Source organism: Arachis duranensis, chromosome 4, assembly GCF_000817695.3.
Source record: "Arachis duranensis cultivar V14167 chromosome 4, aradu.V14167.gnm2.J7QH, whole genome shotgun sequence".
Classification (NCBI taxonomy): domain Eukaryota; kingdom Viridiplantae; phylum Streptophyta; class Magnoliopsida; order Fabales; family Fabaceae; genus Arachis; species Arachis duranensis.
The window spans coordinates 36647660-36658638 of NC_029775.3; positions in this window are offsets into that span (position 1 = coordinate 36647660).

A 10979-nucleotide genomic window follows, 5' to 3' on the forward strand; every position below is an offset into this window, starting at 1 on the left:
TGTTGGCTGAAAGCTTATCATAAAAAGTCGCCCTCTTACAAAGCACCTAGCAAAAAGAAAAATAAACTTTGAAAAGAAAAAAAAAGAAGGATCAATAAGAAAGAAGCCTCAAGGGATGCAATCAAGAGAGTGACTAGGGATTTGATAAAGGCTTGAAACCTAAAAGGAAAGAACCTAAGTTGCTATTCATGAAACTCCATGAACCATGAATGCTACTTCCATCTTATCTTCTTGTTCTTTCATTTCATTTTTCTTATGCTTCAGTACTTGCTTAGGGACAAGCAAGCTTTAAGTTTGGTGTTGTGATGCCAGGGCATCTAGGCCAATTTCACTGACCTTTTCTTTACTGTTTTAGGGTAGTTTCATGCATTTTCCTAGTAAACAAGGCAAGTTTTAGGTGAAAATACACTTACACCTTCATTTAAGAAACTATTGTAAATTTTGCATGATTTCATGAGATTTTTGCCAGAATTGCATGATAATTTAATGATGCATAATCTCATGACTTTGTCAAGAGCTTTGATGCACTTTAATTGCTTGATTTCAGGACAAATGAAGCATGGAAGAATCATGTTAACTTAGTTAACGTGACTACTAACGTGGAATGGTAAAGAGCTTGCAACGTTAATGAGAAAAGTGATCAACTCTAACGTGGAAGAGGATCAACAATGCAAACATTAGTGACATTCACTTTTGTCACTAATGTTGGATCATTAGCATTGCCTACGTTAACTCTCACGTTAAGATTGTTAACGTGAAAGTTAACGTGGAGTGGGGTTCAAAGAGCCAACGTTAGTGACACTCACTTTTGTCACTAACGTTGGGAGATGGCTTCATTACTACGTTAAGAGCCACGTTAACTTAGTTAACGTGGGTTCTAACGTAGGGGCTTAAGGCAATTGGAGCGTTAGTGACAAAGGTGAGTGTCACTAACGCTCTCGAAGGTGATAGATGCCCACGTTAAGAGCTACGTTAGCTAAGCTAATGTGAGACCTAACGTAGGGGGCAAGAGGCAAGCAACGTTAATGGGAAAAGTGATTCCCATTAACGTTTGCGAAAAGGGGCACAAGCCAACGTTAACGGGAAAAGTGAGTCCCATTAACGTTGGCCAAGAATTGAAAAGGAATGTTAGAAGTCACGTTAAGACTTCTAACGTTGAGAATAACGTGGGCATATAAGGGTGGAACGTTAGTGGAAAAGGTGAATGCCACTAACGTTCTCGCACCCAGAAATGTATTCCACGTTAATCTCACTAAATGCCCAAGCCTAATTCATATTTCTCTGCAAGCTGGACCCACTAAAGATGAGAATTACTTCAACTCAAGGTCCAAAGCCCACATCCAAGACTTGAAGAACTCACTAAAAGATCATGAAGAGTAGTATATATAGGAGTAGTTTTGAACTAGCTAGGAGCTTTTAGACTTTTGGGAACTACTCTCTGCATATTTACTTTTCTGTACTTCTAGCATGGATTCTTCTTTTCTGCCAATTTTGATTCTTAGAGCTATGAACAACTAAATCCCTTTCATTGGGTTAGGGAGCTCTGTTGTAATTTGATGGATCAATATTAGTTTTTATTCTTCTTCTTCTATCTTTTCTCTTGATTTTACTAGAAAGCTTTCAATCTTAATTCAATTGGTTAGTTGTCTTGGAAAAGAAACTCTCCATAATTGGATCTCTTCGGAACCTTGGAAGAGGAATGAAGAGATCATGCTAGAATTGCTTTCTCATGCTGGACCAATTTGGGTTGGGATGGATATGTGACTATAATCCTACCAATACTTGATTTGGGAATGCATGTGGTATAATCAGTGACCATACTTCATCTCTTCTCATGAGCAATTGACCAAGGAATTGGCTATTGATCAAGATTTGAGAGATTGGATTACCAAGGAATTGGAATCCAATCAATTAAGATTGCCAAGGAGATTAATGAATGCATTGATTGAGGAAGAGATGAGAATGAACTTGATCCAGAGAATTGCAACATCTCCTAAACCCAATGATCTCTCCATTTCTGATCTTACCCATTCTCTTTAATTTCTGCCATTTACTTTTATGAGCATTACCCCAATTCCCCATTTAAGATTCTGCACTTTAATTTCTGCTATTTACTTTCCAGTCATTTAAATTTCTGCATCTTAACCTCAATTCTATTTAGCTCAACTAGCATATTCTTCTAACTAAAGTTGCTTGACCAATCAATTCTTGTGGGATTCGACCTCACTCTATAGTGAGTTTTACTTGACGATAATTCGGTATACTTGCCGAAGGAAAATTTGTTGAGAGACAAGTTTCCATGCATCAATGTAATAGCATTAATCAGTAATAGCATACTTCTAAAGTGTGAGTTAACTCTTAATTCATGTGACACACATATCATTGCAAGAAGTCAGAGGAGGAGATATGTGCTCAGTTTTACAGGGGAACAAAGTGAAACAGAACCAATAAACCAACCAAACTAGCAATTAGCAGTTGAATAATTTTCTTTTTCCAACCAAGCATAAATCATCACCTTAGTCGCAGCTTCCAGGCTTACAAGGTCTAAGTGGAAGTCAAGCAGTCCAAGCGACCTATCAGCTAGAACCTAGAGCCAAAATAGCAAAATGGAAAGAAGGTAAGTGATCAAATGATATATTCCTTTAGTGCAATTGTTATTATACCTTGCAAAGATAATGCATCAGTGTCATCTTATTGTTAGAAGAACGAGTGTCAGTAAGCTTTAAAAGACTATCCAACTTGAATCCAATTGCGGATCTTGCATAAATTAAATAAATAAATAGTAATCCATAAACTGTAAGTTTACGTTAGACAAGATCTAACAGAATCAAATTAAATTTTAACTGCTAAAAATTTAAGAAGGGCCTGTGATTATCCAAACATAGAAAATGCATGAGGTCAAAGAAATGCCAATAACACAGTTTGTTAGTTTCATGCACAATGTACCTCTTCACAAGCAGAGTTCACAGCTTTTAAACTCTTCTTAAATTCTGTAACCTGCAAAAAGAAGAAAGCATAACTGAATCAAAAGTTTAATTCCACAAAAATATAGCAAGCACTACCATACCTGAGATTGAGAATTATTATAGGTGGTCTGTGATTGCTTCTCGGCTACCAGGAAGCTAAAACCATTCATGTAGTAAAACCCCCGATTCCTATCAGTGTCATATCCAGAAGCTATAACCCCTAACTAAAAACCCTAAAATTGGAACCCAAAACCTCCCAAATTTCACAAAACAAACTAAAAATTGATACATACCTTCTTAGGTAAGCGGCGATCACGATGCTGAGCGACGACGACAATGCTGAGCAGCAACAGTGAGCACACGCGATGATGATGCTAAGTGGCGACGGTGAGTGCACGATGGCGATGCTAAGGCGACGGTCAGCGCACGCAACGACGATGGTCTGTGAGGCGAAGCTTTAGCCGGCGTCGTCCTCTCCTTCCTTCCCCTCTCCTCTCTTATTCTCTTCTTCTTCCTGTTCTCCCCTTTTCTGATTTTTTTCCTCTTTTGTGTGTGTGTTGAGTGAGGATGAGAGTGTGAACTGGTGAGTGGCGCAGCGATATGGTGAGTGGTGAGTGGTGACTGGGTGGCGACGGTCGACAGCGACAGTGAGAAGGCGAAGGTGATGAGTGTCGTAGGTTATGAGTGTTGAAGGTGTGAATCGCGAAGGTGAGGGTTACTCGAATTGAAGGTGCAGTGTGCGTCTGTGCCTTTGGAGGGAATTAAAATGGGAATAAAAAATTCACTAAGTGTTAGGGTTTAGCCCTACATACATTAGGCATCACTATGTTATCATGCTATGTTGTTATGTTATTAGGTTACCATGCTATGTTATTATGCTATTGTGCTATTTCATTATGTACTACTTGGATGAGATTAAAAAATATAAGCTACACATGTTCTTCGTCAATAGCTGTCGAAAATTTCATAGGAAAAAATAGTACATGTTAACACTGTGTTTTAAAAGAAAATACGTTAACATTAACAAACACAAGATATCGAACAAGACGTCAATAAGGAACCACACATACACAGAAAATGAAACACAAAATGACACAAACATTGCGAGGCAACAATAAACCTTAATACAGTAGACAACCAAACAAGCAACATAATACAGAAAACACTAAACTCCACTAGGTGCCCCAGACCCCCCGGTGCCTCCTCCTTATGGACAACTCCGCCTAGTATGATCAGGTTGTCTGCATAGCCCACACTGCTTTGGTCGATTTGGATTGACCTCGTTCATACTAGTGCAAATTCTAGTGCTCCTCGGATGACGGTAGGACCATCATAAGGTGGCCAGAAGCCTTCTGGGATGGGAGGATTGAATTCCATCTAGTAGACATTAAACACGGTGCTAAGGCAATATACCTCGTGGACATAAGTTGCCTAACTCAGGGAATATTCACAGCAAGCAACTACATGGCAACTTGAGTAGTGAAGTGCTCGAAAGTATCCATGATCGCAAGTCCGATCTCTCAACAAGACTCTGTAAGTAGCAAGTGAGAAATTACCTATTGGAGTCATCTCGGCCACTTTAAACTCCGAATTATCCCTATCATACAATGTCATCGTAAAACATCTCGATGCCTTCAGGTTTGCCTTCATTGCCTTCACAAGTGACCGGCTAAATTGCTGACTTGTACCCAACTGTGGCTTAGCCTTTCTTCCCTTGCTAATAAAGAGCTCTGCCAATCTCCCATAAGTGGAGTTCACCAAAAAACAAACTGGAATGTCCCTGACACCCTTTAGCACTGAGTTAACACGCTCGGAAATATTTGTAGTCATATGGCCAAATCTACGACTTTCATCCCGGTGCTGAGTCCACTTGTCATAGTCTATCCTGTTTGTCCAGTCACACATTGCTGATTCTTTAGTCCAAAGGATGTCAAACCAATAATGAAACTCGACCTTAGTCTTCCTATAAGTAGTGTTGAGTAGAAGCCTCCTGACATCCTTTAACTTGAAACTCAACACAAAATTTGCTATAACATGTCTAATACAGAATGCACGATAAGCAGCAGGTGGATTCTATCCACCATCAGGTGCTTCCAACGCGGCCTTGATCCCATTGTGCCTATCAGAGATCACGAGAATGCCTGACTGAGGAGTCACATGTTGTCGTAAGTGAGACAAAAGAAAAGACCATGACTCAGCATTTTCACCTTCCACTAGGGCAAAGACAATAGGAACGATATTAGAATTCCCATCTTGAGCTATCGCAACCAGCAACGTTCTCCCATATATGCCATATAAGTAGGTCTTGTTAATACTGACCAACGGTTTACAATACTTGAATGCCTCGATATATAATGGGAATGACCAAAAAAGTCGGTGAAAAAAAGCTGACTCACTGTTAACTTGGCCTCCAACTCGCACATGATTCGTCCTCAAAACTACAACACTGCTTGGCATCGTTATCTTCACACCGAGCACCCATCTTGGCAACTCATTATAAGCCTCCTCCCAATCACCATATATCTAAGCGATGACTTTCTGCTTGGCCAACCACACCCTCCAGTACCTTGATGGACACATCAGCATCAGCTCTGATCATAGGAAGGATGAAAGCAGATATCACATGATAATCAAGCTTCCTGTGATCACTAGAAATGGAGGTGGCCAAACATGTATGAGATCCATTATACCGTCTGACCTTCCAAATACCCTTCCGCCGCCAAAGCGTGATCCAAATCAACTATCTGCAACTATTTTCGAACTCCTTACACTTGCCATAGTACTTGTCATGGTCCGACTCCACTTTGTACTCAACTGACTCCGGATGCTATAAGTCTTCACACATAAAACGACTTCCTTTATTCTAAAACTACCGTCTGACTTGGAACTCCCACATACCTGCGTTCTCCTATGAACCTATGAATCTCTCGCGCCAAATCTAGATTCTACATCTGGTAACCCCCCGGTCTCATTGCATCCAAGTCCAGAGTTGAAAAGTGCGGCGGGTACTGCTGAGTTCCTGAGCTTGATGCCCCATGAGCCCCAACGGGAATACTCCTCCCTATATCATCATTGCTGTCATCAGCAATAATGGGGGACTCCACATCATCTTCATCCCCTATGACATCTTCTACTGCATCCAGTTCTCTAACTGAATCGAAATTATAATAGGAGTATTCATGTTAGCACATAGTTCTGTGATCTCATCGCGGTGTAGATCAGCTATGAAAGACGGAGATACCACCAAATCTCTTCCAGGTGCAATTACATGCATAGATGAAGACGCAACAAAAGGGGTTGAACCGGAGGCTGTTGCCGTTGGTAATGATGGATGATTCTAGTTCGATCCTCTTGAGTTAGAGACCACATCCACAAGCTTAGCCAATAGTTCAGGGGTTCTCACCTTCAGAAATTGCTGACGATAGTGAAATAAAACTTGTAAATCCTCGTCACTGCCTATCACAAATGAGTCGTACTTCACCCTATTGCGAACAACAGAAATCGGAATTTGATAGTATAACTTCTCGATCCATTTCATCCCATGCATTCCCAATTTCTGTAATATGGTGTTCTAAAAATCAACAAGGCTCATAGAAGGTCTGATAAAGATGCTCAACGGATCCTTATCAGTGAACTTTATTCCCGATCGAGTTTTTTTCTTAATTGTACCTTTGTAATGCACAAGAACTAAAAAACTTTCTTCACTAGCCATTGTCAATTTACCCTCAATTCAACACTCCACATTGTGACCCTATTTATATAGAACACGCATTCTAAGTAAATTGAATTTACCCAATTCGATTTAATTATATGCATTGGTTTCCTATTAAATTGAATCAGGTGGATTCGAATTATAACCCTAAACCCACTAACATAAATCAAATTACCCTCATTTGAATTGCATAGATGAATGTTCACCAATATAAATTGAAACACCCTATTTTAAATTGTATGGATTTAAATTTTTTAACATAAATCGAATCATGTTAATTCGAATATAATGCAGACTTAGCAAATCGAATTAGATTATTTCGATTTACATTAACTAAAAACAAATAAAAATAATTTGTTTCGATTTACATAAAATTATGGCACTCACGTCGCGTTTTTCATTCTAAAAAATTCATATAGTTTTTTACTTCAATTCATTTCTTTATGTCATTTGCCCTAAATTTTATCTTTGGACTGCACTTTTTTAACGCACTCATTTTTAATTGAGTATTTACCCAAATTGGTTCCTAAGGAATTTCAAAGTGGACGTTTTAGTCCTCAACTAAAATTAATCACTCCGTTGGTCCTCAACGTTTTTTGGCATCAGACCAATTGATCCTTCCGTTAAATTGGTCTGTTAAAGTCTAACAGCGAAATCCAACGTGTCGCATTGAGTTGGTGACACAGATGATAAGAGACACGTGGGAAAGCAGACAACGTGGTCCCTGGGGTGGATTGTACTAAAACGACAATGAAAAATTACAGATAGCCATGAAACGATGTGTGAAATCAAAATCTTCTTCTTCCTCTTGCCAAAACCCTAATTAACAAAGGCTATAGTGTTAACAATGGTTGTCGGAGATAGTTGTGGAAGTTCATATCGACGGCGAGTTAAAGGTAGTGGTGACGGCAGTGTTAGCAGTGCTTCTGCCCACGGCGGTAGGTTTAGAGTCGCCAAAGGAGAAACTCCAATATGTCATTGTGGAGCCTATGCCATAGTTGTAGAGTCTGGAACGGAGAAAATTCCGAAAAGACCTTTCTTTGGCTGTCCTTTTTACAGGGTAATGTATTAATGATTTTAAACTTTTTTGTATGTAAAACATGATTTCTGATAATGTTGTACTCTAAACTCTTCTATTTTTATGGGCAGGAAAAAACTCCCCACTGTGATTTCTTTGTGTGGTTTGATAGGGTATTTCAATGTGATGGTCATGGTGGAGAGGATGATGATGCTCTGGCGGAGAAGGTGAAAAAGCTGAAAGAATTGCTTGATGCATTTGAGAAGAAGAATACGAATGCCGTTGAGAATAGACACGGGTGCTGCAGTCCTGTGTTCTTTTTCATACTAGGATTTATGGTTTGTCTTCTTCTAGGTAGGATTTAGTTAGTTTAAGGAAGATTTTATCTTATGTTATATAGTGTAATAAGTAATTACAGTGTTAGCTTTTGTTTATGCAACTCTAATCTGTAAGTGCTAGGACAAGCAATGAACGATGAATAGATGAATGATGAGTATTTTCTGGATAAAGAAAAGTTACATTAGAAATGGAATAAAATCAGACATAGTTAAATCCAAGTACCATACTTGCATTCCATATAACCAAAGTTTAACACAAAAAGGTAGTTAGTCTTTAAGTTTTTGCTAGGAATACTAAGATTTTTCACAAAGAAAAAGGTGCAGTGACATGCACTATCAACATAATAACCAAACATAGACAGACCACGTTGTCTCAATAAGATGTACTAACAACATAATAAAATATGACAAAGTTGTATTAAACTCATAAAACTACGTTGACACAGTAGGATCAAATCTATTTTGGAAGCCTTAGTCCAGGTGTTGGCATGAACTTGAAGATTCTTGAAGCTGTGCCATAACTTGTAGCAGCAAGTGTTTTAGGTGATGCTGACTGGGTAGGCCTCTGTGGTGCTGTGGAGATGGTTAGTCTTGGAGAAGGTGCTGGAGCAGATGGTGGGGTAGGTGCTAAAGTAGAATGTGGCCTCCTAATTGGTTGTTTAGGTCTTAGAGGCCTAAATGTTGATGGAGGTGCAACATGGCTTGAATTGTTGGTTATCTGCTCCTAATAGAACACAAAATAAACAAATCATTAGACATTTTGGTCCCCAACTAAATAATTTATCTGACATATAGATCCCCAAATAGATAATTTATTAGGCAAATAGATCCTTAACTATTAAGCCAATCAGTCACTATCACATTGAAGATTACATGAATGCAGGCAGCATGACAACAATATGATCACAACAAATTCAACTGAGATTATACCTGTGGCAGTGGTTGGGGTGCTGTTTGGGAGACTTGGACTTCATCTTGTGATGGTGGAGCAAATGAAGTATTTTTCGTTGCTGTTGGCTGTCCATTTTTCTTAACCTTTGGGGGTGGTTTAGGCCTTGGTGGTCCCTTGCATGTCTTTGCATTGTGACCAGTCTGACCACATTTTTGACAAGTGACCATGAATGTCCTTCTTCCCTTTGTTGCATCTGGTGAATCCTCAACAGGATCAGGTTTTTTCTTTTTCTTTGTTGGGCGCCCAGGAGGTCTCTTAATGGTGGGTGGCTCTGGAGCCAAGAGACCAGTCTTTTTCCAATACTCCTCTGAGTTGACTGGTCTGATTACATGTTCATACGTGGCTCGAAATGCATCCATTTTGAGCCAAGGGTGCACATAAGGTTCTGGCCTATCACACCTCTTTTGTATAGTTGTCAACGCATGAACACATGGAATTCCTGCTCAATATTATCAGGAAGTAACATAAGATCAACAAAAAATGGAATTCCTGCTCAATATTACATGTTAAAATCACAACTCACAAAAAATGAATAATAGTCCTAATCATCTGTTAGTTGCCACAAATTGCAACTACAAGTGTGCCTTCCAAGATGCACACCAACTTTCTTTGAATGTCTCTGGACTTCGAATACATTACGATCGTTGTCACCAATCCACTGAGCTGTCCAGAACTTTCCTTCATAATATCTTCCATTTTCCTCTGCTGAACTGGTGCCAATACTCCAGTGTAAGTGCTTAGAACCTTCTTATGCTTAGCCATTCTCCTCATCAAGTAGCAACGGATCTCTTTCAACATGGTAAGAATGGGCTTTCCCCTGTAATGGTTTATTTTGGTGTTCCAAACTTCAGTCATGTTGTTTGTCACATTATCAAGCTTGGGCCAATGGCTGAAATGAGCTTTGGTCCAACATGATGGTTGAAATTTTGCAAGATAAGCCCATGCACGCTCATTCATTCTCTTCAACTGCTGCATGTGATTCTGGAATTCAGCATCTGTGGTACTCCTTGCACATGCCCAAACCATATTCTTCAACTGTTTGTCCTTAAACCTTCCTATAAAATTTTTCCAAATGTGTCTTACACAATTTCTGTGGTGTGCATTTGGCATCACCTCCTGCAAAGCAGGCAGCAAACCCTGCAGGATAGGTGCATGTAGTGTATGAAAGACATACAAAATCTAATAGCATGCAAACTTTCAAATCATGAGACACGTAGATCCCCAACAAATTCATTTACCAGACACATAGATCCCCGACTAAGTCATTTATCAGACAAATATATTCTTATTTAAACAATTTATCGGACACCATAAACCTTAATAACTTCCTCAGTCAGTCACGTATCACAAAGTTGGTAAGTTCAAGAGTATGATACTTATTCTAAGTTCAGGAATATGATACTTATTCTAATATTCCAACATTATACAAAATAACTCACCCACAAAGTATATCTAAGGATTAGTAGATAATTTTGAGTACATTATTATGAATGAAATTAAGTCTGACTTACATTCTGTTGGTCAGAGATAAAATTCCAGCCTTCCACTGTGCATTGATGATGAGCGGATAATTTATACGCTTTTTGGCATTGTTTTTAGGTAGTTTTTAGTATGATCTAGTTACTTTTAGGGATGTTTTCATTAGTTTTTATGTTAAATTCACATTTCTGGATTTTACTATGAGTTTGTGTGTTTTTCTGTGATTTCAGGTAAATTCTGGCTGAAATTGAGGGACTTGAGCAAAACTCTGAAAAAGGCTGACAAAAGGACTGCTGAATGCTGTTGGATTCTGACCTCCCTGCACTCAAAATGGATTTTCTGGAGCTACAGAACTCCAATTGGCGCGCTCTCAACGGCGTTGGAAAGTAGACATCCAGGGCTTTCCAGCAATATATAATAGTCCATACTTTATTCGGGAATTGACGACGTAACTTGGCGTTGAACGCCAAGTACATGCTGCTGTCTGGAGTTAAACGCCAGAAAAACGTCATGA